A 26,327-nucleotide genomic window follows, 5' to 3' on the forward strand; every position below is an offset into this window, starting at 1 on the left:
CTCAACATAAAAGTGACATTAATATTTTGTAGATCCTCCTTTTGCAAAAATAACAGCCTCTAGTCGCTTCCTGTAGCTTTTAATGAGTTCCTGGATCCTGGATGAAGGTATATTTGACCATTCCTGTTTACAAAACAATTCCAGTTCAGTTAAGTTTGATGGTCGCCGAGCATGGTCAGCAGTGCACGCTTCAAATCATCCCACAGATTTTCAATGATTTTCAGGTCTGGGGACTGGGATGGCCATTCCAGAACATTGTAATTGTTCCTCTGCATGAATGCCTGAGTAGATTTGGAGCGGTGTTTTGGATCATTGTCTTGCTGAAATATCCATCCCCTGCGTAACTTCAACTTCGTCACTGATTCTTGCACATTATTGTCAAGAATCTGCTGTTACTGCGTTGAATCCATGTGACCCTCAACTTTAACAAGATTCCCGATGCTGGCATTGGCCACACAGCCCCAAAGCATGATGGAACCTCCACCAAATTTTACTGTGGGTAGCAAGTGCTTTTCTTGGAATGCGGTGTTTTTTTGCCTCCATGCATAACGCCTCTTTGTATGACCAAACAACTCAATCCTTGTTTCATCAGTCCACAGGACCTTCTTCCAAAATGTAACTGGCTTGTCCAAATGTGCTTTTGCATACCTCAGGCGACTCTGTTTGTGGCGTGCTTGCAGAAACGGCTTCTTTCGCATCACTCTCCCATACAGCTTCTCCTTGTGCAAAGTGCGCTGTATTGTTGACCGATGCACAGTGACACCATCTGCAGCAAGATGTAGCTGCAGGTATTTGGAGGTGGTCTGTGGATTGTCCTTGACTGTTCTCACCATTCTTCTTTTCTGCCTTTCTGATATTTTTCTTGGCCTGCCACTTCTGGGCTTAACAAGAACTGTACCTGCGTTCTTCCATTTCCTTACTTTGTTCTTCACAGTGGAAACTGACAGTTTAAATCTCTGAAACAACTTTTTGTATCCTTCCCCTGAACAACTATGTTGAATAATATTTGTTTTCAGATCATTTGAGAGTTATTTTGAGGAGCCCATGATGCCACTCTTCATAGGAGATTCAAATAGAACAACTTGCAAGTGGCCACCTTAAATACCTTTTCTCATGATTGGGTACACCTGCCTATGAAGTTCAAAGCTCAATGAGGTTACAAAACCAATTTAGTGCTTTAGTAAGTCAGTAAAAAGTAATTAGGAGTGTTCAAATAAAGAAATTGATAAGGGTGCCCATACTTTTGCACCGGTCAAATTTTGTTTAAATGCGGATTGCACATTTTCTGTTAGTACAATAAACCTCATTTCAATCCAGAAATATTACTCAGTCCATCAGTTATTAAGTATATGAAACTGAAATAGCTGTTGAAAAAACCCAAATTGTTATAAAGAAAAAAGGTTAACATTAATAGGGGTGCCCAAACTTTTTCATATGACTGTATCTATCTGTTCATCTATCTTTCCGTCCATCCGTCTAGCCGAATAATCTGCTTCTGTTTCTCTACTGCAATAGAGGTCACGATTACCAAATCTTCCTATGTTTTTCATTATAGGCAGTAGCTCAGTAGGTAGAGCTGCTGCCTATAGACAATGAGTTCACGAGTTTGAGTCCTGGTAAACCAGAGCAGATGAGAATTTAATTTAATTTATTCACTGCACTGAGGGGAGGAGCCGGGACAACAGCTGTGAGCCTCAGGATTGCAAGAGAGAGCCCTCAAATCAGGACAGTCCCGCAGAATCCGGGATGGTTGGGAGGTATGCCTTTACTACACTATTATCTGGCTTGCAATCTTCACTTTACTATTACCAGGGACCCTTCAGCACACTACCATGGGGCTCATGATCTCCATCTAAATGCACTGTCACTTTACTATTACCAGGGACCCTTCAGCACACTGCCATGGGGCTCATGATCTCCATCAGGGCTGGCTCCAGGTTTTTGTGGTCCTCGGGTGAAAGAGTTTAGTGGGCCCCATGCACAAGCAGACACGCACATACACAGATACATACACATACAGGCATACGTACATATACATATTTAAGGAGAAATTCAGAAAAACACAAACAGACATAAATATATACACAGTCATATACACTGACATACATAGATACACATCAAACATACACACATACAGACACAATAGAAGTATTTTTAATATGGGGAATCCAGCAGCAGCCTCTCACCTCCCCCACTTGTCTCCTGTCCAGCTCCTCCCAGGCATGTGGCTGTGCTGCGCTGATTGGTGGCAGTCACTAACAGACATGGCCGACCATTGACAATGTTGTATATAAGTAGAGCCCCACGGGGCAGGTGTTTTAACCTACTCGTTGCTGGGCCGGGGGTGCAGATCCTCTGCATTGTCACGGGGTGGCCCCAGTTCCTTTACCCCGAGGCATACAGGAAGGAGGATTGGAGGGTGGTAGGGAGGATGGAGGTAGTAGTTGAAGGTTAGGAAAGTCTATTAGGATCATGAGGCCACCTGTGGTACGTGGCCAGGGATGGGGGCCGCCGCTACAGGGTCTCTCACTGGGGCACATGTCGGGTGCAGCCGGGATGGTGTCGCTCCCCACAGGCGGAGCAGGATTACCTCGGGGAGGATGGTGGGGGTGGTGGTAGTCCCTGTTGGCGCTGCAGCACTGGGCGACGGTGACGGTAAAGGAGAGGCAGAGACAGGAACTGCAGTTCCAGGTCTTTTTACTCACAAGTCATTTAGGCGCTGCCCCATTGTACCGGTCTCCGGCACGATGAGCTCCAGCCAATCCCGGATCCGTGAAAGGTCAAGTCCAGTGTGTGTGTGTCAGCCTGTGAGCCCTTTCCTCCTTTGATGCGCTAAGTATCGGACCCCCGTGGCATGAAGCACTTGAAGGTCCCCGTGTCAGTATAGTGTCCCGTTCTGTATGCTGATAGCACGGTTCCGTTATGGGGCCGGTCCTCAACCCCGGACCCTATATGCTATTTGGCTGCAGACTCATTAGGATGGGTCCGGTGACTGTGCTAGCCATTCCCCGCGACCCTTGCAGAGTTGGTAGATAATGTGAAGTATATCTACCCTAGGAATCTGTATCCCGACAGCGCCGGTCCTGTGGAAGCAGCCGCCTCCTTCTCCCCAGCGACCATGTTGAACGCCTTGGCCCACAGAGCTGCTCATTGCATGTCCGCTCTGCTCTGTGTCGGAAGCTATTCTCCTTTTGTTGTAGTTGTGTTGTGTGTCCTGAGCCGTTGCCCCCAGCCGCTACCACCGGCTGGTTCACTACTCTCACTAGGTCAACCTGCTCTTCCCACTGTGTGCTCCTGACTCCCCCTGGTGGTTGCTTCTCCCTGACCCGGAGTCCCAAGTTCCAGTGGATCGGGGAGGCCCTGGTGCTGTGGCGTACTGTAAACCCACCACTGTAGTGACCCCCTACTGTGAGCCGACCCAGGCCCAATCCCCATTGGGGAGGGCAACCCACTAACTGTATGTTTGTGTAAGTGAATACCAGCATCGACCTTCCCTAGACCAGGAATAAGTACCACACCCTAATGGGGGTGCAGTACCCTGTGGTGCCTGAAGCCGCAGGGGCGCCACATATACATCATAGGAGAGGCTGGGGATATACACATTACAGTGGGCATACACATTACTGAGCAAGCATTACAGCAATGGAAGGGCATACAGCTCTGAGGTGTATACAGCACTGGGGTGGAGGGGGACATACAGTTCTGGGGGTATACTGCACTGGGGTGGAGGGGATATACAGCTCTGTGGGGGTATAGAAGTATGCAGCCCCCACATTCCTCTATATAACATAATGCACCCATATTGCTCCACATAATTTAATGCAGCCTCATATTACACCATATAATGCCCCCCGCATATTCCTCCATACAATGTTATGCAGCCCCCATAGTCCTCCATATACACTACCGTTAAAAAGTTTGGGGTTACCCAGACAATTTCATCTTTTCATGAAAAAATCATACTTTTATTTATCAAATGAGTTGCATAACGAATAGAAAATATAGTCCAGACATTGACTAGGTTAGAAATAATGATTTTTACTTGAAATAATAATTTTCTCCTTCAAACCTTGATTTCATCAAAAAATGCTCCCTTTGCAGCAATTACAGCTTTGCAGATCTTTGGCATTCTAGATGTTAATTTCATAAAGTAATCATATTACCTCCACCATGCTTGACAGATGACGTCAGGCACTCTTCCAGCATCTTTTCAGTTATTCTGCGTCTCACAAATGTTCTTCTCTGTGATCCAAACACCTCAGACTTCGATTTGTCTGTCCATAACACTTTTTTCCAATCTTCCTCTGTCCAATGTCTGTGTTCTTTTGCCCATATTAAACCTTTTTCCTTTATTAGCCAGTCTCAGATATGGCTTTTTCTTTGCCACTCTGCCCTGAAGGCCAGCATCCCAGAGTCGCCCCTTCACTGTAGACTTTGATACAGGCGTTTTGCGGGTACTCTTTAATGAAGCTGCCAGTTGAGAATCTGTGAGGTGTCGATTTCTCAAACTAGAGACTCTAATGTACTTGTCTTGTTGCTCAGTTGTGCAGCTGGGTCTCCCACTTCTCTTTCTACTCTAGTTACAGTCTGTGTGTGCTCTCCTCTGAAAGGAGTAGTACACACTGTTGTAGGAAATCTTCAGTTTCATGGCAATTTCTCACATGGAATATCCTTTATTCTAAGAACAAGAATAGACTGAGTTTCACATGAAAGTTCTTTTTTTCTGGCCATTTTGAGAGTTTAATAGAACCAACAAATGTAATGCTCCAGATTCTCAATTAGCTCAAAGGAAGGTCAGTTTTCTAGCTTCTCTAATCAGCCAAACTGTTTTCAGATGTGCTAACATACTTGCACAAGGTTTTCCAAGGGATTTCTAAACATCCATTAGCCTTCTACCACAGTTAGCAAACACAATGTATCATTAGAAACACTGGAGTGGTGGTTGTTGGAAATGGGACTCTATACACCTATGTACATATTGCATTAAAAACCAGACGTTTGCAACTAGAATAGTCATTTACCACATTAACAATGTATAGAGTGTATTTCTGTTTAATTTAATTTTAGCTTCATTGAAAAAAAAATGTGCTATTTTTTTTTTCAAAAATAAGGAATTATCTAAATGACCCTAAACTGTTGAACTGTAGTGTAGAAAAATGCACCAAATATTCCTTCACATAATATAATGCAGCCTCATATTCCTACAAATAGGGTTATGAAGCCTCCATATTCCTCCACATAGCATTATGCAGCCCCAAGTAGCAGCATTATGCAGCCCCATAGTCATCTGGCCACTGTGATTAATACATACTCACTTCTCCTCGTTCCCCCACTGCTCCAGGATCCTCAGTGTGTCCACGGTTCTGCCGCGCTGACAGCTCAGCACACAAGCGCGCACAGTAATGACGTCATCACACTCCACTGTACTGAGCTGTCAGAGGCACAGCGCAGAGAGACGCTGCAGGCAGGGTCGGACTGGAGTTCCAGGGGCCTACCAGGGAAATTGACTCTAGGGGCTCACACTATAGCTACCATAAATGTCTTTATTACTTGTTCATTTTCGGCTTCTCTCACTAGAACTTGAGCCTTTTTGAAAACTATACAGTGCGCAGAAGAGACCTGTATTGGGCACAGCACTATGTCAGAGGATTTCTTGTTCAGCCTCATGTTAAGGCCCTGTGCGCACACTGCGTTTTTTGCCGCAGTTTTTGGTGCAGGATTGGTGCAGTTTTTGTTCATAACTTTTCTGCAGTCCTTCCCCAGCAAACTCTATGAGAAAAACAAAATGCTGTACACACACTGCATTTTTTTTCCTTACAGGTTTTGCTGCATAATTTCTGCAGCAAAAATAAGCAGCATGTCACTGCTTTTCTGCGTTTTTCCCATGGGAAATCGCAGGGACAAGACCATAGACAAAAACGCAGTAAATCTGCACCAAACCACGGTAAAACCACATGCATTTTATGCGGTTTTTCCTCAGGTAGGTGCGTTGTTCGCTGGAGAAACAATTTCGCAGTGTGCGCACATAGCCTTATTGTAGTTAATAATGGAATCTGTTATTTACAATCAGTCGCAGTTTTTCTAACACACGGACATTCCTAGTCAGTAACCACCGAGTCCATCAGCCAAACAATATTCAAAAAGAAGCAAAATGTTATCCAGCCTCTTCAAATGGAAAAGATTACTACAATTAATCCCCCTATGCCGCCATCTATCCACCATATAGGGTCTGTCCCAACTGACTTGGCAGATCCCCTATAAGAGTCAATATGTGGTGGTGTGCAGCATTACCCTCCATACACTCTTCCACGTGGAGACTGGTGAATTCTCTTCTGTCCACCTTCACAAATTTACATAATTATCAGGTAATGATCGGAGTGTCTGTACTGGATGTGGCCAGTCATTCTGTGGGGACAGAGGCCCTTTACAAGCATCACTATGGTTTCCAAATTAGTGTTACATGTTGGATAAACCCTTTACTAGTCCTGTATATTCTGACAATACTGCTCTATAGGCAGATCAGGGTGTTTTTTTCCCCCATATATTACTATTGAGGCCCCTCCTCCACTATCATTGCATATAGAGGCCTGTCCTGAACTATCATCACATATAGAGGCCCCCCTGAAGAGTAATTATATATAGCCTAAGATAGTAACTCTGACACTGAGGGTGCATGATAACGACACCGACACTTACACTGGGGGTACAGGATACTGGCACTGGGGGTACAGGATAATGACACTGACACTGGGGGTACAGGATAATGACACTGACACTGGGGGTACAGGATAATGACACTGACACTGGGGGTACAGGATATTGGCACTGGGGGTACAGGATACTGACACTGGCAATGGGAGTACAGAATAATGACACTGACACTGGGGGAATAGGATAATGACACTGACACTGGGGGTACAGGATAATGACACTGACACTGGGGGTACAGGATAATGACACTGACACTGGGGGTACAGGATATTGGCACTGGGGGTACAGGATACTGACACTGGCAATGGGAGTACAGAATAATGACACTGACACTGGGGGAATAGGATAATGACACTGACACTCAGGGTACAGGATACTGACACTGACACTCGGGGTACAGGATACTGACACTGGGGATACAGGATAATAACACTGACACTGGGGATACAGGATAATGACACTGACACTAGGGGTATAAGATAATGACACTGGGTGTACAGGATAATGACACTGAGGGTACAGGATAATAACATTGGCACTTGGGGTACAGGATACTGAAACTGACACTGGGGATACAGGTTTTTTATACTGACACACGGGGTGCAGGATAATGACAATGATAATAACACTGTCACTTGGGATACAGGATACTGACACTGAGGGTACAGGATAATGAGACTGGGGTACAGGATAATGACACTGACACTCGGGGTACAGGTAAGGACACTGACACTGGGGTACAGGATAAGGACATTGACACTGGGGTTACAGGATAATGACACTGGCACTGGGGGTACAAGATACTGACACTGGAGGTACAGGATAATGACACTGGCACTCGGGGTACAGGATAATGACACTGACACTCGGAATACAGGATAATGACACTGACACTCGGAATACAGGATAATGACACTGACACTCGGAATACAGGATAATGAAACTGACACTCGGGGTACAGGATAATGACACTGAGACTCGGGGTACAGGATGACACTGATACTGGGGGTACAGGATAATAACACTGGTACTTGGGGAACAGGATACTGACACTGAGGGTACAGGATAATGACACTAACACTGGGGGTACAGGATAATGACACTGGGGGTACAGGATAATGACACTGGAGTACAGGATAATGACACTGACGGTACAGGATAATGACACCGATACTGGGGGTACAGGATAACAGGATAATGACAATGACACTGGGGGTACAGGATAATGACAATGACACTGGCGGTACAGGATAATGACACTGGGGGTACAGGATAATGACACTGGGGGTACAGGATAATGACACTTGATACTTGGTACAGGAAAATACTCTGGAGACTCAGTTCTTTTCCTCAGCTCTCTGCATTTCTATGTTCTGATAGCCATCTTGTCCTCATCACCCAGCTTTCCAATGATATCAGAGAATGGGAAAGCTGGGTTATGAGGAAAAGTGCCTCTTTCTCTCAGCTCAGCACCCAGCTTTCCTAATCCCATCCCATACTCTGACTGCTACTATCCCTCTTTCCCTAATCCCTACTGATATATGGTTATTGTGTGGACTTCACTCACATCACACTGCAGGGACTGTTGCACACACCGTGCACCGCCCAAATCACACACATCTCACACAGCCTGGCTGAACCCCAAATTACCCCTCTAAAACAATGAAACCCCATAATCCACACACCCTGTATCCCTTAACACCTCTCTGTCACACTCTGAACCCCTCATATGCCACTCACCCGGCACCCTCCCCATGCCCCCCTCATCCCTCATTACCAGGCAGATCCTCCCACACGGTCACATGGGCATGACATCATCGCAGGTCCTGGCTGCTAAACCAGTAGATGCATTGTCTTCCTCTTGGATGGAGCTTCTGCTCTGCCCCTGCTGCGCTCGCTGCTCATAAGCTCCAGGTGCCCCCCCAGATCAGGACCGCCCCCTCTGCCCCCACGGTAGCTACTGGTGCTATCATAATCTCACTGCTGCATAAAATATCATCACATGCGGATGCGGGGAATAGCCTTGCGAGCCATGGCCGCAGGTGATTGTAATACACCCGGCGGGGGGCCCCTGCAAGCTGCCGGAGACAGCTTAGATTGAAGACAAGGTCGGGGCCTTAGCTTGAAGACAAGGACGCGTACATACAGATACGTACACATGCAGACATATGTACATATACATATTTAAAGACAAATTCACAAAAATACATATAAATAGACAAATCTATACACAATCATTTACACTGACATACATAGATACACACATCACACATTCAGACATATTAGAGACATTTTTAATATGGGGAAGGCGGTAGCAGCCTCACTCACCCCCTCCACTGGTCTCCGTCTAGCTCCTTCCAGTCATGTAGCTGTGCAGGCCGCTGCATGATGGCTGTTATTTTAAAAGACTTGGCCGCACATCGTGCACACTGACACTGCTGTATATACATCAAAGGAGGGGCTGTGGGCATACATGTTACTGGGGGGGGGGGCATAACATTACTGGGGTGGGTGGCACACAGCTCTCGGGGTCTGCACATACAGATCAGGGGGTGGATATAACATACAGCTCAGCTGGAGTGGGGCCCATACAGCATGGGAGGGAACACGCTGTGCTGGGAGACGCTGGCTGGTGCTGTAGCTCCTCTTTATCTGTGGGATGGGAGCATACCGCTTATTAGCTTCGCCTACAGATGAACTTCAGTGCAGGTTCACACAGCGTTTAGCAGTGAGCGCTGCGTGCCAGTGTAGATTAAAGGGCCGACCCATGTACTGCTGCCCTGAGAACTTGGCCCAGGGGCCACAGAACTGACGACGGTGAGTGGGCCCCCCTGACTGTCCAGGGCCCCGTCGCTGCCTGTGTGCACGGGTTGCTGACGCAGACCTCTGCCTACCTTAGCATTCAGATATCATTATTGTATTCCTACACACACTCCTTTACAGCATTACTACAATGTAGCTACATATAGTAAAAATCATTCTCTTCTTTGAAGCCTGTCCACTAATGACCGGCAAGGAGGCCTTCATCTGTGCGCTGCAATCATGTTACCGATGGGCACATATAATGATGCACACCTATACCGGTGAGCTGAGCCTGCTCCATACACCCACTACCGACTTGTGCTGTACATGAATGGAGGATATTGGTAAGGGGTTAGTAGTTTTGTTCTTTTGAATGGTCTGAGCTGCAGTACCAGGCACTTCCATTCATATGGACAGTGACCTTAGGACAGACTATAAACTGTTCTACTTATCTACTGTACTAAGAGTTCAGCAGATACCCCCCCCATATTTCATGTGCCTTCTGTACATATTTGTATAGTAGGGGCATATACTCAATATCACAGTATCTCTGGAAATGGAGGATGTTTGCTTAACACTCGTGTTACCTTGTTTCTATTTTTTTAGGCTCCAGCGATTTTTGTCCTGGATGTGCTGCTTCAGCAAGCACTAAAACTGTGAGTATACAAGATTCTTTCTGTACATGTACATCCCCAGGTCTTACCGTCATTCTGGAATCTGCTTTAGGCTATGTTCACACTAGAAAAATGATTTTTCTTAAGAAATTTCTTAAGAAATTTCTTGAGAGTGAAGGATTAGCGCACCTGCGTTAAAAAACGCACCAATAACGCAGGTGCGTTTTTGGTGCGTTTTTGGTGCGTTTTCTTTCATGTTGGTCCCTGCGTTTTTTAATGCCTTTACAGCAATAAAGCACATTGAAAAAAAAAAAAAGATAATACAGAGATAGATATATGATAGATAGATATAGATATTTAGGGGAATAGATAGAGTATAGAGGGATAGATATAGATAATAGATAGAGGGATATAGATAGATAATAGATATTTAGGGGTATAGATAGATAATAGATAGCTAGATAATAGATAGATATTTAGGGGTATAGATAGATAGATAGACCCCGCCCACCATTCCTAGGAGTAAGCAGCATTGAAGATGAGCTCCTGAGTTTTTCATCATTTATACCTTGTAATGAGCAAACAGTAAGACAAAACCTGGAAAAATTGGACTCTGTGGAACAGGAAAACGAGCTGGACTGAGCTGGACTAAAGATTTTTATGAAAAAAAGAGGAAATAGAGGATTTAAAGGATAGCAAAGGGAGATAATTGAGTCCTGCACCACTGCACATTACCTGCAGTAACGTCTGCGGTATCGCCTGTGCCCAAGTCCGGGTGGAGAGCCTGGAAAGTCCAACAATCCAGGAGCGGGGTGCTCGTCATAGAACAAAATCCATGGATGAAGGTGAGAATAAAGGATGACCGCACTCTGTCCGCTGTGAAGGATTTTCTTTTATTCAAACACGTGCATAGTGGAAAGCCGGAGGCACACTGTGAGCTGGCTCCTCAGGACTGGACGACGGCCGTTTCGCCCACAAATTGGGCTTCCACGGGTCCACATGAGGACCCGTGGAAGCCCAATTTGTGGGCGAAACGGCCGTCGTCCAGTCCTGAGGAGCCAGCTCACAGTGTGCCTCCGGCTTTCCACTATGCACGTGTTTGAATAAAAGAAAATCCTTCACAGCGGACAGAGTGCGGTCATCCTTTATTCTCACCTTCATCCAGAGGATTTAAAGGACATAAGAAAAAACCTGTTGAAGGACAGATCACATACAACAGGAGGACTCCAAACTGACACCCAGAGATCTGCACATCCAAAGGTAGGACCATCCTCCATCCATACCACAACCTACAGACAGTGCTGTAATTACATCTCTGATAAATAAGGATTATTATAAAAATGGAAAATATAAATGTAGAACAAGTAACTGGGCAGAGAGCAGAGCTGGAGACACAGGACACCAGGGGGTCACACACTCTGGAAATCACATACTCTGAAGGGCAGAAAAGCATTCATGCGCAAAAAGCCATAAAACCTGCAAAGATTAGAGAAGATCCAGAGACCCTCTTTTCTGATTTTACCTCTAAAGAGAAAGATAAAAGGAAAACCAATTTATTATTTTTCACAGACCAACCCTTAGCCTGGCACACCGCTCTGTGCAATCAATATAAGTATATATCCAAGAACGGCATTAATAAGGGCCGGCAGATCAGAATTAGAAACCAAAAAGAAGACGAGACCAACTCACTGACTATAAACGTGTACAATTACGGCATAATCATGGTACAAGGGGCTGAGGAAAACTTACATAAATTTGAAGACAGCTTTTCTCAAATTAAACTCCAGGCACAAAATTGCAAAGAACAACAAACCCCAGCAGCCACCATCACCTCTACAGAGACCTCCAGAGACAGAACTGCAGCCCCCAACACTTCACACCCCTCACCCGAGACCCTCAGAGACTGTTTATCTCAACTAGAAAGAGACTTTGTACAATTTAAAGAAGAACTTCAAAGAAACCTTGGTGACAGAAATGCAAATGACCAAGTAATGAATGAGATAAGCAAACTGAGATGTGAATACAGGTTGGCCCTGCAGGAAATAAGAAGCAAAATGTGTGAACTGCAGCAAGAAAATGCCCGACTGAGACAGGAGATAACAGAGCTGAAGACTCCTGGATGCCTGAAACAGGAGGACGCCATAGAAACACAGAGGAGTGAAGACAACATGGCCTCCACTGGCCAGGAGGGAGCTATGGTAACTAACACCAGTACAGACACCATGGCCTCCACTGGCCAGGAGGGAGCTATGGTAACTAACACCAGTACAGACACCATGGCCTCCACTGGCCAGGACACTGAGATACCAAATAACTCCAACAATATGAATGCTCCTGAAAATAACATAAGTGAACCACAAACCAGAGATATAGAAAAGAGAAGAGAACCAGCCACCAGCAAAATCTCCAACACAGACCCCCAGCTTCACCCACGTACCCCACCCGTGACCTCACAACGTTTTGATACCATCCTAATAATGGACTCAAATGGGAAATACCTGAAAACTTGGCGACTATTTCCAGGAAAAAGGGTCAAAAAAATCCACTGTGCAACAATTGAGCAGGTGACAGCAGTCATCAATAACCCACGGTTCACAAGCCCAAATCATATTTTTATACACACAGGAACAAACAATCTGCCAGCCCAACACCAGCAGATCGCAGGACAACTGACCCAACTAGCAAAGACGGCAAAACTAAAATTCCCAGACAGCAAAATAATTCTATCATCTCTGCTCCCAAGAAATGATGTATCCAGCCAAACTACCCAGAGCATCAACACGGACCTGACCACAAGAATCAAGGCTGTGCCCGACGTGATCCTGGCACAACACCCCTCCATAAAACACCAACACCTCTATGATGACAAGCACCTAAACAAACAAGGGGTCAGCCTACTGGCCAAAGAGCTGAAGGACATTATACTAAACAGAGACCCCATGCCTGGACTCAACAACAACCAAAATCCCATGGAAAGACCCCCAACAATAAAAAGACAGGAAACCCCAATTTCATCACAGGGGGCCAGAAACAAAGCCCTTCACCCAACATCGGGCCATCAGAGGAGGAGACCACCAAGGAGGGGACCATCAGCCCCACACAGAGACATGCAGGGCAGAGATATGGAAGAGATTAGAACCCTGCTCAGCACATTGTGCAGGAAACTAACACACCTATAAACCAGTCGTAAATCCAGAGTGTCTTACACAGCCGCACTCATTACAAGGTATATACACATGAGGTATATAGAAAAAAAAAAAAATGACCTCATTCACAATCAGCAGCTGGAACATCCAAGGCCTGAGCACCTCGGCCTTTGGATGTAAAACAAATGACCCCGACTTTATTCAAAGACTAAAGAATATAGACATTCAGATCCTCCTGGAAACATGGACCAGAGCTGAAAACGAATCTCTGGTGCCAATCGGATACAGGGAAATCTCTGTCCCTGCCCTTAAAAATAAAAACACCAAACAGGGCCACTGCTCAGGAGGAATATTGATCTGGTATAAAGAAGAGCTCCACCAGTACATCAAACCAGTGAAGAGAGGAGGCAGCCACATATGGATCAGAATCAGCAGCTCCATCCTCACCTCTCAGTCCGATGTCTACCTCTGCACCACCTATATACCACCGCCAGAGTCCCCCTACTTCAATCCAGACAGCTTTGAGATCTTACAAGAAGAAGCCACCCATTATCAGGTCCTGGGCAAAGTTCTCATCTTTGGAGACCTCAATGCAAGAACAGGGAGAGAAAAAGACTTTCTGACCACAGATGGAAACATCTACATATTTGGGGCAGAGAACGGCAGTCACGACTCAGAACACTCAGAGAGAAACAGCTATGACAGTACAGTCAACAAAAGTGGCAAAAAGCTCCTGAACGTATGTAAAAGTTTAGGTCTTCATATTCTTAATGGACGTACAAAGGGAGACTCACTGGGAAGATATACACTAAACTCCCATGTAGGAAGGAGTGTAGTAGACTACGCCATTACAGATATGGACCCGGCAAATATTACCGCCTTCATAGTCACCCCACAAACGCACCTGTCAGACCACAGCCAACTTCTCCTGTTCATAAAATCTACAGAGAAACCATCCACACAAAAGCCACAGCAGAGCAGCCTCTACAACCGACCTCCATCCTATAAATGGTCCAAGACGTCAGAAATAAAATATAAAGAGGCTCCCAACAGACCGGAATTACAGGAGATGCTCCACAACTTCTACAGCTACAAGTACAAGTCAAACCCAGAAGGAGTGAATCAAGCTGCAAAAGACCTCAAGAAAATATTCCACACCATGGCCAAATTGTCCGACCTCAAACAAGTCAACTATAAGAGGCCAAAAGAAAAGCAGATCAATGGTTGGTTTGACAAAGAGTGTAAAGCCGTTCGAAAGACCCTGAGAACAGCCTCAAACAATAAACACAGAGACCCCAACAACCCAGACCTGAGGGAAGCCTATGACACCATACAAAAGCAGTACAAAACCATCCTCAGGAGGAAGAAGCAGAGCTACATCTCTACCAAACTTAGCCAACTCCAAGACGCCCTCCAAGACAACTCCTTCTGGGAAATATGGAGCCACATGGACACAAAGAGCAAGAAAAAGAATGACACCCATATCCAAAATGGCAACATCTGGCTCCAGTACTTCAGAGACCTCTACAAAGACATCCCAAAAGAAGGACTAAGCCAAGAGCAGGAAAACATAACATCAAAACTAAAGGCAATGGAAGAGAAAATCAAAAACTTCCAAAACCCACTGGACACACCAATTACATTACAGGAAGTTGCAGAGAAAATCACTTCCATAAAGTGTAAAAAATCTAGTGGTCTGGATGGAATCCCCCCAGAGATGTTGAAGTACAGCCCACCAGAAATTCAAGCTGCAATGGTTAAACTGTTCAACATTGTGCTGAGTGGTGGTTACTTCCCTTGTACCTGGAACCAAGGACTCATTACACCGATCCACAAGAGTGGGGACAGGTATGACCCTGCCAACTACAGAGGCATATGTGTCAGCAGTAACTTGGGAAAACTGTTCAACAGCATCCTAAACAAAAGGATCATCAGTTTCCTTACCGAGCACAATGTCCTGAGCAAAAGCCAAGCAGGGTTCGTGCCAAACCACTGCACCACGGACCACATCTACACCCTGCACAGTCTCATTCAGAGCCACGTCCACAATACAAAGCATGGGAAGATATACGCCTGCTTTGTAGACTTTAAAAAGGCCTTTGACTCAGTGTGGCACCCGGGCTTGTTCTTAAAAATTCTGGAAAGCAGAATAGGAGGAAAGACCTACGATGTCATCAAAAGCTCCTACACCGAGAACCTCTGCAGTGTGAGTGTGAACGGTAGAAGAACGGCTTATTTCCAGCAGAGCCGAGGAGTCAGACAGGGCTGCAGCCTAAGTCCAACGCTCTTCAATATTTACATCAATGAGCTGGCTACTGCTCTAGAATCTTCAACTGCTCCAGGTCTCACACTCCATGACGCCCAGGTGAAATTCTTGCTCTATGCAGATGACCTACTGCTGGTGTCACCAACCGAGAAAGGTCTCCAAGACAACCTACAAATTTTGGAGAAATTCAGCTCCACATGGGCACTACCGATCAATCTAAAGAAAACCAACATCATGGTGTTCCAGAAGAGAAAAAGAAGATTTGACCAGCATCCTTCCTTTGTCGTAAACGGCTGCACTCTAACAGGAACAGACAAATACACCTACTTGGGCCTGGAAATTCACCAGTCAGGGAGCTTCAAACAAGCCATAGAGACCCTGAAAAACAAGGCCTGCAAAACCTTTTATGCCATCTGAAGGAAATTGTATCATCTGAAGCCACCAGTGAGGGTCTGGCTAAAAATGTTCGATTCCATCATTGCCCCAATCCTCCTGTACGGCAGCGAAGTCTGGGGCCCTCACACTTACCCAGATTGGTCAAGGTGGGATTCCAGCCCAACAGAAATATTCCACCTGGAATTCTGTAAGCACCTTCTCCAGGTCCATCGAAGCACCTCCAACAGCGCCTGTCGAGCTGAGCTGGGCAGATTCCCTCTACACCTAGCAGATCTGAAGAGGTCACTATCATTTCAGGCTCACCTACAGAGTAGCAATCCAAGCTCCCATCACCACAAAGCTCTGATATATATACGTGGGCCAGATGAACCAGGACCCCTGGCACAGCTCTCCCAAACCCAACTGGACAAAATAACCAATCACAGCAGCCTGACAAGAACCAGAATCAGGAAGATGGTAGACGAGGGCCAGGAGAGGTATGTCAGTGACTGGAGGACCGACATCAACACCTCACAGAAATTGACCACGTACCAGAGACTACAGAGAGACTACAGACTGGCCTCATATCTGGAAAAACTCCCGGATCCCAGAGACCGCAGGACCCTGAGCGATATAGACTCAGTGCCCACAGTCTAGCCATCGAATCCGGTCGACACAAGCAGAGCTACAAGCCCAGGGAGGACAGACTGTGCCAACACTGTGACCTAGAGGCCCTGGAGGATGAAACCCACTTCCTGCTACACTGCACCAAGTACTCAGCAGTGAGGGACACTCACTTCAGGAGACTCTCCCATCTCTTCCCGGATTTCAGCTCCATGAAGGAGGAAGAGAAAATATATATCCTGCTGGGGGAAGAAGAGAGCGCAGTGGAGATAGCAGCGCAGTATGTGAGCGAATGTCATAGACTTCGAGAAAGAGAACTATGATAAGTCATGGACTTCCATAGCCCCCCATCCCAGATGTGGCCCCCCCAATCCCCACCCTGGATATGCCCCAACCACCGTTACTACAGTCCCCACCCTGGATATGCCCCATCATAAGCCATGGACTTCCATAGCCCCCATCCTAGAAGTGCCCCCACAGTCCCCACCCTGGATGTGCCCCATCCATCCTTCCTACAGTCCCCACCCACCATCCCCACAGCCCCAGTCCCTAATGTACACTTGCTTTGGCAAAACTAATTTGTATTTGGTCCTGCCAATAAAGCTTATTTGATTTGATTTGATTTGATAGATAAGATAGATGGATAGATATATAGATAGATAGAGGGATAGATAGATAGATAGAGGGATAGATAGATAGATAGTTAGATAGATAGATAAATAGAGGGATAGATAGATGGATAAATAGAGGGATAGATAGAGGGATAGATAGATGGATAGATACATAGATAGATAATAGAGGGATAGATAGAGGGATCGATAGATGGATAGATAGAGGGATAGATAGATAATAGAGGGATAGATAGATAATAGAGGGATAGATAGATAAATAGAGGGATAGATAGATAGATAATAGAGGGATAGATAGATAAATAGAGGGATAGATAGATGGATAGTTAGCTAGAGGGATAGATGGATAGATAGATAGATAATAGAGGGATAGATAGATAGATAGATAGATGCATAGATAGATAGATAGATAGATAGATAAATAGAGGGATAGATAGAGGGATAGATAGAGGGATAGATAGATAGATAGATAATAGAGGGATAGATAGATAGATAGATAGATAGATACATAGCTAGATAGATAATAGAGGGATAGATAGATAGATAAGTCATGATAAGTCATGGACTTTCATAGCCCCCCATCCCAGATGTGGCCCCCCAATCCCTACCCTGGATATGCCCCAACCACCGTTACTACAGTCCCCACCCTGGATATGCCCCATCATAAGCCATGGACTTCCATAGCCCCCATCCTAGAAGTGCCCCCACAGTCCCCACCTTGGATGTGCCCCATCCATCCTTCCTACAGTCCCCACCCACCATCCCCACAGCCCCAGTCCCTAATGTACACTTGCTTTGGCAAAACTAATTTGTATTTGGTCCTGCCAATAAAGCTTATTTGATTTGATTTGATTTAGATAAATAGAGGGATATATAGAGGGATAGATAGATGGATAGATAGATGGATAGATACATAGATAGATAATAGAGGGATAGATAGAGGGATAGATAGATGGATAGATAGATAGATAGATAATAGAGAGATAGATAGATACATAGATAGATAGATAATAGAGGGATAGATAGATAGATAAATAGAGGGATAGATAGAGGGATAGATAGATGGATAGATAGATGGATAGATACATAGATAGATAATAGAGGGATAGATAGCGGGATAGATAGATGGATAGATAGATAGATAATAGAGGGATAGATAGATAGATATGTAATGATGAGCCAGGGGAGCCTCCGGCCTTGTAGTCGTGGCTGTAGTTTTCAGGCTTGTCCCTGGCTTCACCACTACCTCAAGGTCGGGAGCTGACTTGGTGGGGCAGAGTGTGATGGTGCATTCGCCGGACGGTGTACAAACGATCTTCAGGCAAAGGGTGGTGTTAATAAAAGACATCCTTTATTGTACATAATCATCCGGCAGCAGAATCAGGCACTTTCGGTGGAGCTGGGGGCAGCCTGCCCTAACGCACCCTCTGATGGGGATATGCCCGGGGTACTCTACTTCGCCGGGCTCCCACTCTTCGGTTACACGCACACCGGACCCACACCAGTTGCTTCACACCCTGAGGTTACGTTCCACTCCTTTCTCACCGGCGCCCCCTGCTGGTCCCGCTCACACACTCTGCCCCTCGATGTTCTTGCTCTCCCGTCCCGGATCCAACTACTCACACACACACACACATTCCCCAGTGATTCAGCCGGCTCCTCCTTCACGGTGGCGACAGCCGTCCCACCCGGCCACTAGGGGTGCCCTAACACACTACACAAAGAAATACAACATTTTTATTAACAGCATTTCCGGGCTAACTATACTTTTTCTTGGTAGGGGGTTTGTTCACCCACTACACTCCTCCCCTCTTAAAACCTGAGCCTCCCGGCAAGGCTCTATCTATAAAAAACACATAAACTTTAAAATCAGACATAACATGGTGATAACCTTCAGCCCAGTCCACAACAGGCGGCCCGTATGGGGAAAAGGGGCACCAGTCCAACGCCCGATCTTCGGCGGTGCCCGGAGGCTTAGCAGCGCTCCCGGTCTTTGATGGTGCCCGGAGGCTTAGCAGCGCTCCCGGTCTTTGGTGGTGCCCGGAGGCTTAGCAGCGCTCCCGGTCTTGGTTGTGAACAACAGGCATGTAAAACTCGTAACAAACTGCAAACTCTTCGCCCTGCGGGGGAGTCCCTGGCTCAGTCTAGCAGCGGACTCTCTCCGGGCTTAGCAACTGGAACACAAACTTCTGCCGGTCAATCAACAGTACCGGTCTTCATACACGCCGTCTAGGACGATCTACTCCGGAGGCCAGGACCGTTTCCATTCGGCTGCCTGAGCCTGGATGTAGTCGCCCAGGGACTGTCCAGGCTGTCGGCGGACCCTCCGGAAAGACACAGGAGCGTAGGGGGCCTCTGCTGGTGATGGCGTGGCCTCTTCAGTCCCCGCTGGGGGTGATGGAGGCGCGACCCGGGGTGGTTGGGTCACGGGTTGCGGCACATCCAGGACAATTACCGGGCGATTGGTAACGCTCTGATTGACCGCCACCACCGCCGGGGTGCTCTTTTCCGGGTCAGCGGCCGGGCATCACCTCCGGTGCTACCGCTAAGGTACGTCGGGAGTGGGATGCTTCGGTCGACACCGGTTTTGGCTGGTTGCGTCGCCGACTTTGGTGCTCTTCCCATTCTAACTCCTGTTGCCATTGGGCCGCTTCACGTGGGGTCGGCATCCTAGTTACACCGACCGCGAAAAGGCCGTGGCTTCCCGCCTCGGGTAAAAACTGCACTTTCTCACCCGGATAAAGTGTGTGAAGACGCTGCGGTAGACCCTCCACATCCAGGTGTACCCGGTTATAAAAATAGTCATCTCCGGTACTCTCTTCCCGGATAAACCCATAACCTTCCTGCTGATTAAATTTCACCACTATACCGGTGGTGAATTGTAGCGCCAGCTCTTCGCCGCCGGGACCGGCCATCATTTCCCGGGCGATGGTCTCCACGAGCAGCCGCTCTTGGACGGGGTCTGGTACCGGGGACGGAGCCCTTAGGTACGGTTTGGGAGACGGGTATACGGGGTCCCAGAAGAAGCCCCGGTGGTCTTGCTCCAGCTTCCCGGCAAGTTCTTCGGCCGGCTCCCGCACGGGGACGGATGGTGCTGCGACCGTGGCGACGGGCGGAGGTGTCTCCAAGGGGGCATAAGTGATCCCCAGGGGCCGATTCCCCAACGGTAGCTGGGTGGCATAGGTCGCCCGTACCTCAGTTGTAGTGCCTCCGGTTGCAGCGTCCCAGGTGGTCAGCCAGGTCACCTTCGCCGGACGTTCTGGGCCTCCTGGCACGGCCGGGATATCAAGCAGGGACGCTTCTGCTGCGGTAGCGTGCTGGGGACGCTCCCGGCCTAGGCTAGTCAGGGCCATGGCGGTGGCGAGTTCCTGCTGTTGGCCGGAGGTCTCCATCTCTTTATCTTGCAGTGTCGCTAGTAATGGCGGCGGAGTCGATGCTGAGACTGGAGGAAGTGGAGGCGGGCCTATGTTTCCCGCTCTTGGGCATACTCCACCCCCAGCCTCACACATCATCTCGACTGCTCCGCGGCGGCTCTTCTTTTTCTTCAGAACACCGCCCACTTCGTATGTTTTTCTTCGTGCCCTGGGACCGGCACCTCCCCTCTTTGGGCGGAGTACTCTGCACTTCTTTTTCGGCACCGGCCAGCCCCAGGCTCTTCTTTTGGCGCCACTTTTTCGTGCGCTTTTTGTTTCCTCACAGACGACGGCCATCTTGCCGCCATCTTGTGCCCGGTCCAACGCTACAGGCACCGTATCTTCTTCTTCCCACAATGGGACTGGAAATCTTCTATCATAGTCCGGATCCCGTGCCGTAGGCACCACTTGATCTCCGGCTTCTTGGGTCCCTGGCAGGGAATTCGCATCCTGCCGACTACGCCACATGTAATGATGAGCCAGGGGAGCCTCCGGCCTTGTAGTCGTGGCTGTAGTTTTCAGGCTTGTCCCTGGCTTCACCACTACCTCAAGGTCGGGAGCTGACTTGGTGGGGCAGAGTGTGATGGTGCATTCGCCGGACGGTGTACAAACGATCTTCAGGCAAAGGGTGGTGTTAATAAAAGACATCCTTTATTGTACATAATCATCCGGCAGCAGAATCAGGCACTTTCGGTGGAGCTGGGGGCAGCCTGCCCTAACGCACCCTCTGATGGGGATATGCCCGGGGTACTCTACTTCGCCGGGCTCCCACTCTTCGGTTACACGCACACCGGACCCACACCAGTTGCTTCACACCCTGAGGTTACGTTCCACTCCTTTCTCACCGGCACCCCCTGCTGGTCCCGCTCACACACTCTGCCCCTCGATGTTCTCGCTCTCCCGTCCCGGATCCAACTACTCACACACACACACACATTCCCCAGTGATTCAGCCGGCTCCTCCTTCACGGTGGCGACAGCCGTCCCACCCGGCCACTAGGGGTGCCCTAACACACTACACAAAGAAATACAACATTTTTATTAACAGCATTTCCGGGCTAACTATACTTTTTTTTGGTAGGGGGTTTGTTCACCCACTACAGATACATAGATAATAGAGGGATAGATAGATAGATAGATAGATAGAGGGATAGATAGATAGAGGGATAGATAGATACATAGATAGAGGGATAGATAGATAGATAGATAGATAGAGGGATGGATAGATAGATAGATAGAGGGATAGATAGATAGAGGGATAGATAGATAGATAGATAGAGGGATAGATAGATAGATAGATAGATAGATAGAGGGATGGATAGATAGATAGATAGAGGGATAGATAGAGGGATAGATAGATAGAGGGATAGATAGATAGATAGATAGATAGATAGAGGGATAGATAGATAGATAGATAGATAGAGGGATGGATAGATAGATAGATAGATAGATAGATAGAGGGATGGATAGATAGATAGATAGAGGGATAGATAGAGGGATAGATAGATAGAGGGATAGATAGATAGATAGAGGGATGGATAGATAGATAGATAGATAGAGGGATAGATAGATAGAGAGATAGATAGATAGATAGAGGGACAGATAGATAGATAGATAGATAGATAGAGGGAGGGATAGATAGATAGATAGAGAGAGAGATAGATAGATAGATAGAGGGATAGATAGAGGGATAGATAGAGGGATAGATAGATAGATAGAGGGATAGATAGATAGATAGATAGATAGAGAGATAGATAGATAGATAGAGAGATCGATAGATAGATAGATAGATAGATAGATAGATAGATAGAGGGACAGATAGATTAGATAGATAGATAGAGGGACAGATAGATAGATAGATAGATAGAGGGAGGGATAGATAGATAGATAATAGAGGGATAGACATTCCAGCTTTATTTATGATGTTTCCCCCCCCCCCCCCCACACACTGCACTTCTCATGGCCGGTATTGTGTTCACATTACCGGCCGTGAGAAATGTCCTGTAGTTCCCCGCAGCCTCGCTCAGGAGCAGCATTCAGCACTCGCTCACTGACCCGTGGAGAACTGTCACACGCGGCTGGAGCAGGGAGCGTCTTTCATGCGTTTTTCATGCGTTTTCGGTGCGTTTTCTTTCATGTTGGTCCCTGCGTTTTTTAATGCCTTTACAGCAATAAAGCACATTGAAAAAAAAAAAAAAGATAATACAGAGATAGATATATGATAGATAGATATAGATATTTAGGGGAATAGATAGAGTATAGAGGGATAGATATAGATAATAGATAGAGGGATATAGATAGATAATAGATATTTAGGGGTATAGATAGATAATAGATAGCTAGATAATAGATAGATATTTAGGGGTATAGATAGATAGATAAGATAGATGGATAGATGGATAGATAGATAGATAGATAGATAGAGGGATAGATAGAGGGATAGATAGAGGGATAGATAGATAGATAGAGGGATAGATAGATAGATAGATAGATAGATAGAGAGATCGATAGATAGATAGATAGAGGGACAGATAGATTAGATAGATAGATAGAGGGACAGATAGATAGATAGATAGAGGGAGGGATAGATAGATAGATAGATAATAGAGGGATAGATAGATAGATAGATAGATGCATAGATAGATAGATAATAGAGGGATAGATAGATAGATAAGTAGAGGGATAAATAGAGGGATAGATAGATGGATAGATAGATAGATAATAGAGGGATAGATAGATAGATAGATACATAGCTAGATAGATAATAGAGGGATAGATAGATAGATAAATAGAGGGATAGATAGAGGGATAGATAGAGGGATAGATAGATGGATAGATAGATGGATAGATACATAGATAGATAATAGAGGGATAGATAGAGGGATAGATAGAGGGATAGATAGATGGATAGATAGATGGATAGATAGATAATAGAGGGATAGATAGATAGATACATAGATAGATAATAGAGGGATAGATAGATAGAGGGATAGATAGATAGAGGGATAGATAGATAGATAGATAGATAGAGGGATAGATAGATAGAGGGATGGATAGATGGATAGATAGATAGATAGAGGGATAGATAGATAGAGGGATAGATAGATAGAGGGATAGATAGATAGATAGATAGATAGAGGGATAGATAGATAGATAGATAGAGGGATAGATAGATAGATAGATAGAGGGATAGATAGATAGATAGAGGGATAGATAGATAGATAGAGGGATAGATAGATAGATAGAGGGATGGATAGATAGATAGATTGAGGGATAGATAGATAGAGGGATAGATAGATAGAGGGATAGATAGATAGAGGGATAGATAGATAGAGGGATAGATAGATAGAGGGATAGATAGAGGGATAGATAGATAGATAAATAGAGGGATGGATAGATAGATAGAGAGATAGATAGATAGAGGGACAGATAGATAGATAGATAGATAGATAGATAGAGGGATAGATAGATAGATAGATAGAGGGATAGATAGATAGATAGAGTTAGATCATTTGCTGAGGGAGGCTTTGGATGGTGGGATTATAGAGAGGGGATTGTTCGACTCACTGCTTGTGGTTGAGCCTAAGGTACCGACACTGTATCTACTGCCGAAAGTGCACAAAGACGTGAATATGCCACCTGGAAATTTCTGGATGTGCTGGTCGTACAGGATAGACTTGGCCAGTTACAAACTGACCTCTATCGTAAAGATACTGCTGTAAATTCGGTTCTATACGCCACATCTGCCCATCCCGCCCACGTCATACGTGCGGTCCCCGTGGGGCAATTCCTCCGTCTGCGGCGGATCTGTTCCTCGGACTCTGTATTTGAATCAAGGGCTTTGGAGCTTAAGGACAGGTTCCGCAAACGTGGATATAGTAATAGGTCTATTAAAAAGGCCTATAATAGAGCTAGGAACTCCCCACGGGTTGAGCTATTATACGGCAATCAAACAAAGAAAACCTCGAACGATGTGAGAATGATCACTCAGTATCACTCACATTGGGGTAGGATGATGGATGGGATGTCTCACTTTTGGTCCATTCTTACTGTTGATCCCATTTTAAGGAACTACCTGCCTGATAGACCGATAGTTGCAGCCCGTAAGGCCAAGAATTTGAAGGACATTTTGACTTCCAGTCACTATGATAAAAAAGATAAGAATGTCCTCCCTTTTCTGCCGCTCTCTACTCTCCCTCGGAGGTCTAGATTTGGCTGCTCACCCTGTGGCTCGTGTGTTGCATGCCCCAATGTGGATACAGTTACTGACTTTACATCGTCAGATGGGAAGGTTTTCCCCATTAAGAGAAAAATCAACTGCCTGTCTAGGGCTGTTGTATATTATGCCGTCTGCCCCTGTCCACTCATCTATGTCGGCCTAACTACACGGGCTTTTAAGGTCCGTGTAAGAGAGCACGTACGGGACATCCAGGCCGCCGTGGATGTAGTGGACATTGAGGGCCTCAAGACAATACCCAGACATTTCAAGAGGCATCACCACTGTAACCACACTTTATTGCGGGTACGAGGGATTGATCAGATCACAACAGACGTCCGGGGTGGTAACATCAGTCGACTCCTCGCACAACGTGAAACGGAGTGGATATGGACCTTGAAAACCCTACAGCCCAAAGGGCTGAATGAGTGTTTAAGTTTTGTGTCCTTTTTATAAAAATATTCTTGACTATGGCCGTCTTCTTTGACCCCCATTAGCAGGAGCGTGGTACACCCTATATTTATATAATTTGGTATATTTTGTCCCATGTACTTTGCTATGCACCGTATTGGTCTTGATTTTAATTGTTTTTATATTCTCTTCTTTAGCCCTATCACCCATGTCGCATCCTGATCCCGTTGCTACTCCTGTATGGCACCTGAGAGGTCTACTTTTCTTTTGGAACCCGTCGGAAGACTATATGGAGTCCATTCATCACACATGAATTTATATCTGTTATGGATTAGGTGGAATATCATGTACTGTTTTTATACATCTGGTTGTACAGAAAGTGTGTTTTACTACGTATGGGAGGTCCTTTATGGGTTTTTCTATATGAGACATAGGGTTGTTAGATATACCCCTCCTTTCTTTGTGACATCCCCCGTGGTACCGGTGCGCGCGGGTGTTCGCCCTGTTCGCGCTGTGCGGCCGCTGGCGCGTCCCTTTGGGTTACTCTCGTGGCAACGTTGTTCCCATGATTGTGGCCTGGACGTGCCCGCTGCGGCTTGGCGCCTTCTGGGCGTCCATTGGCGCGCCGTAGTGGTAAACGACGAGTGGATGGTGCTGTACACTATGTTCCTTGAGGTATTATTCCTCATGGACACGCAGGCAGCCGGCGGGCCTCCAGCATGGACACGCAGGCAGCCGGTGGGCCTCCAGCATGGACACGCAGGCAGCCGGCGGGCCTCCAGCATGGACACGCAGGCAGCCGGCGGGCCTCCAGCATGGACACGCAGGCAGCCGGCGGGCCTCCAGCATGGACACGCAGGCAGCCGGTGGGCCTCCAGCATGGACACGCAGGCAGCCGGCGGGCCTCCAGCATGGACACGCAGGCAGCCGGCGGGCCTCCAGCATGGACACGCAAGCAGCCGGCGGGCCTCCAGCATGGACACGCAGGCAGCCGGCGGGCCTCCAGCATGGACACGCAGGCAGCCGGCGGGCCTCCAGCATGGACACGCAGGCAGCCGGCGGGCGTCCAGCATGGACACGCAGGCAGCCGGCGGGCCTCCAGCATGGACACGCAGGCAGCC

At 46.8% G+C, this 26,327-nt stretch overlaps 1 long non-coding RNA gene across 1 annotated transcript in view; it reads left to right on the forward strand.

Annotated features, from left to right (window-relative positions):
• The window catches only part of LOC142292437 (uncharacterized), a 38,632-nt gene extending 13,099 nt beyond the window's left edge, over positions 1-25,533 (forward strand). Inside the window, exons 3-4 of the long non-coding RNA XR_012750605.1 lie at positions 10,120-10,169; positions 25,404-25,533. This is a non-coding gene — a long non-coding RNA (uncharacterized LOC142292437). The remainder of the gene's footprint in view (positions 1-10,119; positions 10,170-25,403) is intronic.
• Positions 25,534-26,327: the final 794 nt, after the last annotated feature.

The sequence above is a fragment of the Anomaloglossus baeobatrachus genome, chromosome 1 (genome assembly GCF_048569485.1).
Source record: "Anomaloglossus baeobatrachus isolate aAnoBae1 chromosome 1, aAnoBae1.hap1, whole genome shotgun sequence".
NCBI classification, from domain to species: domain Eukaryota; kingdom Metazoa; phylum Chordata; class Amphibia; order Anura; family Aromobatidae; genus Anomaloglossus; species Anomaloglossus baeobatrachus.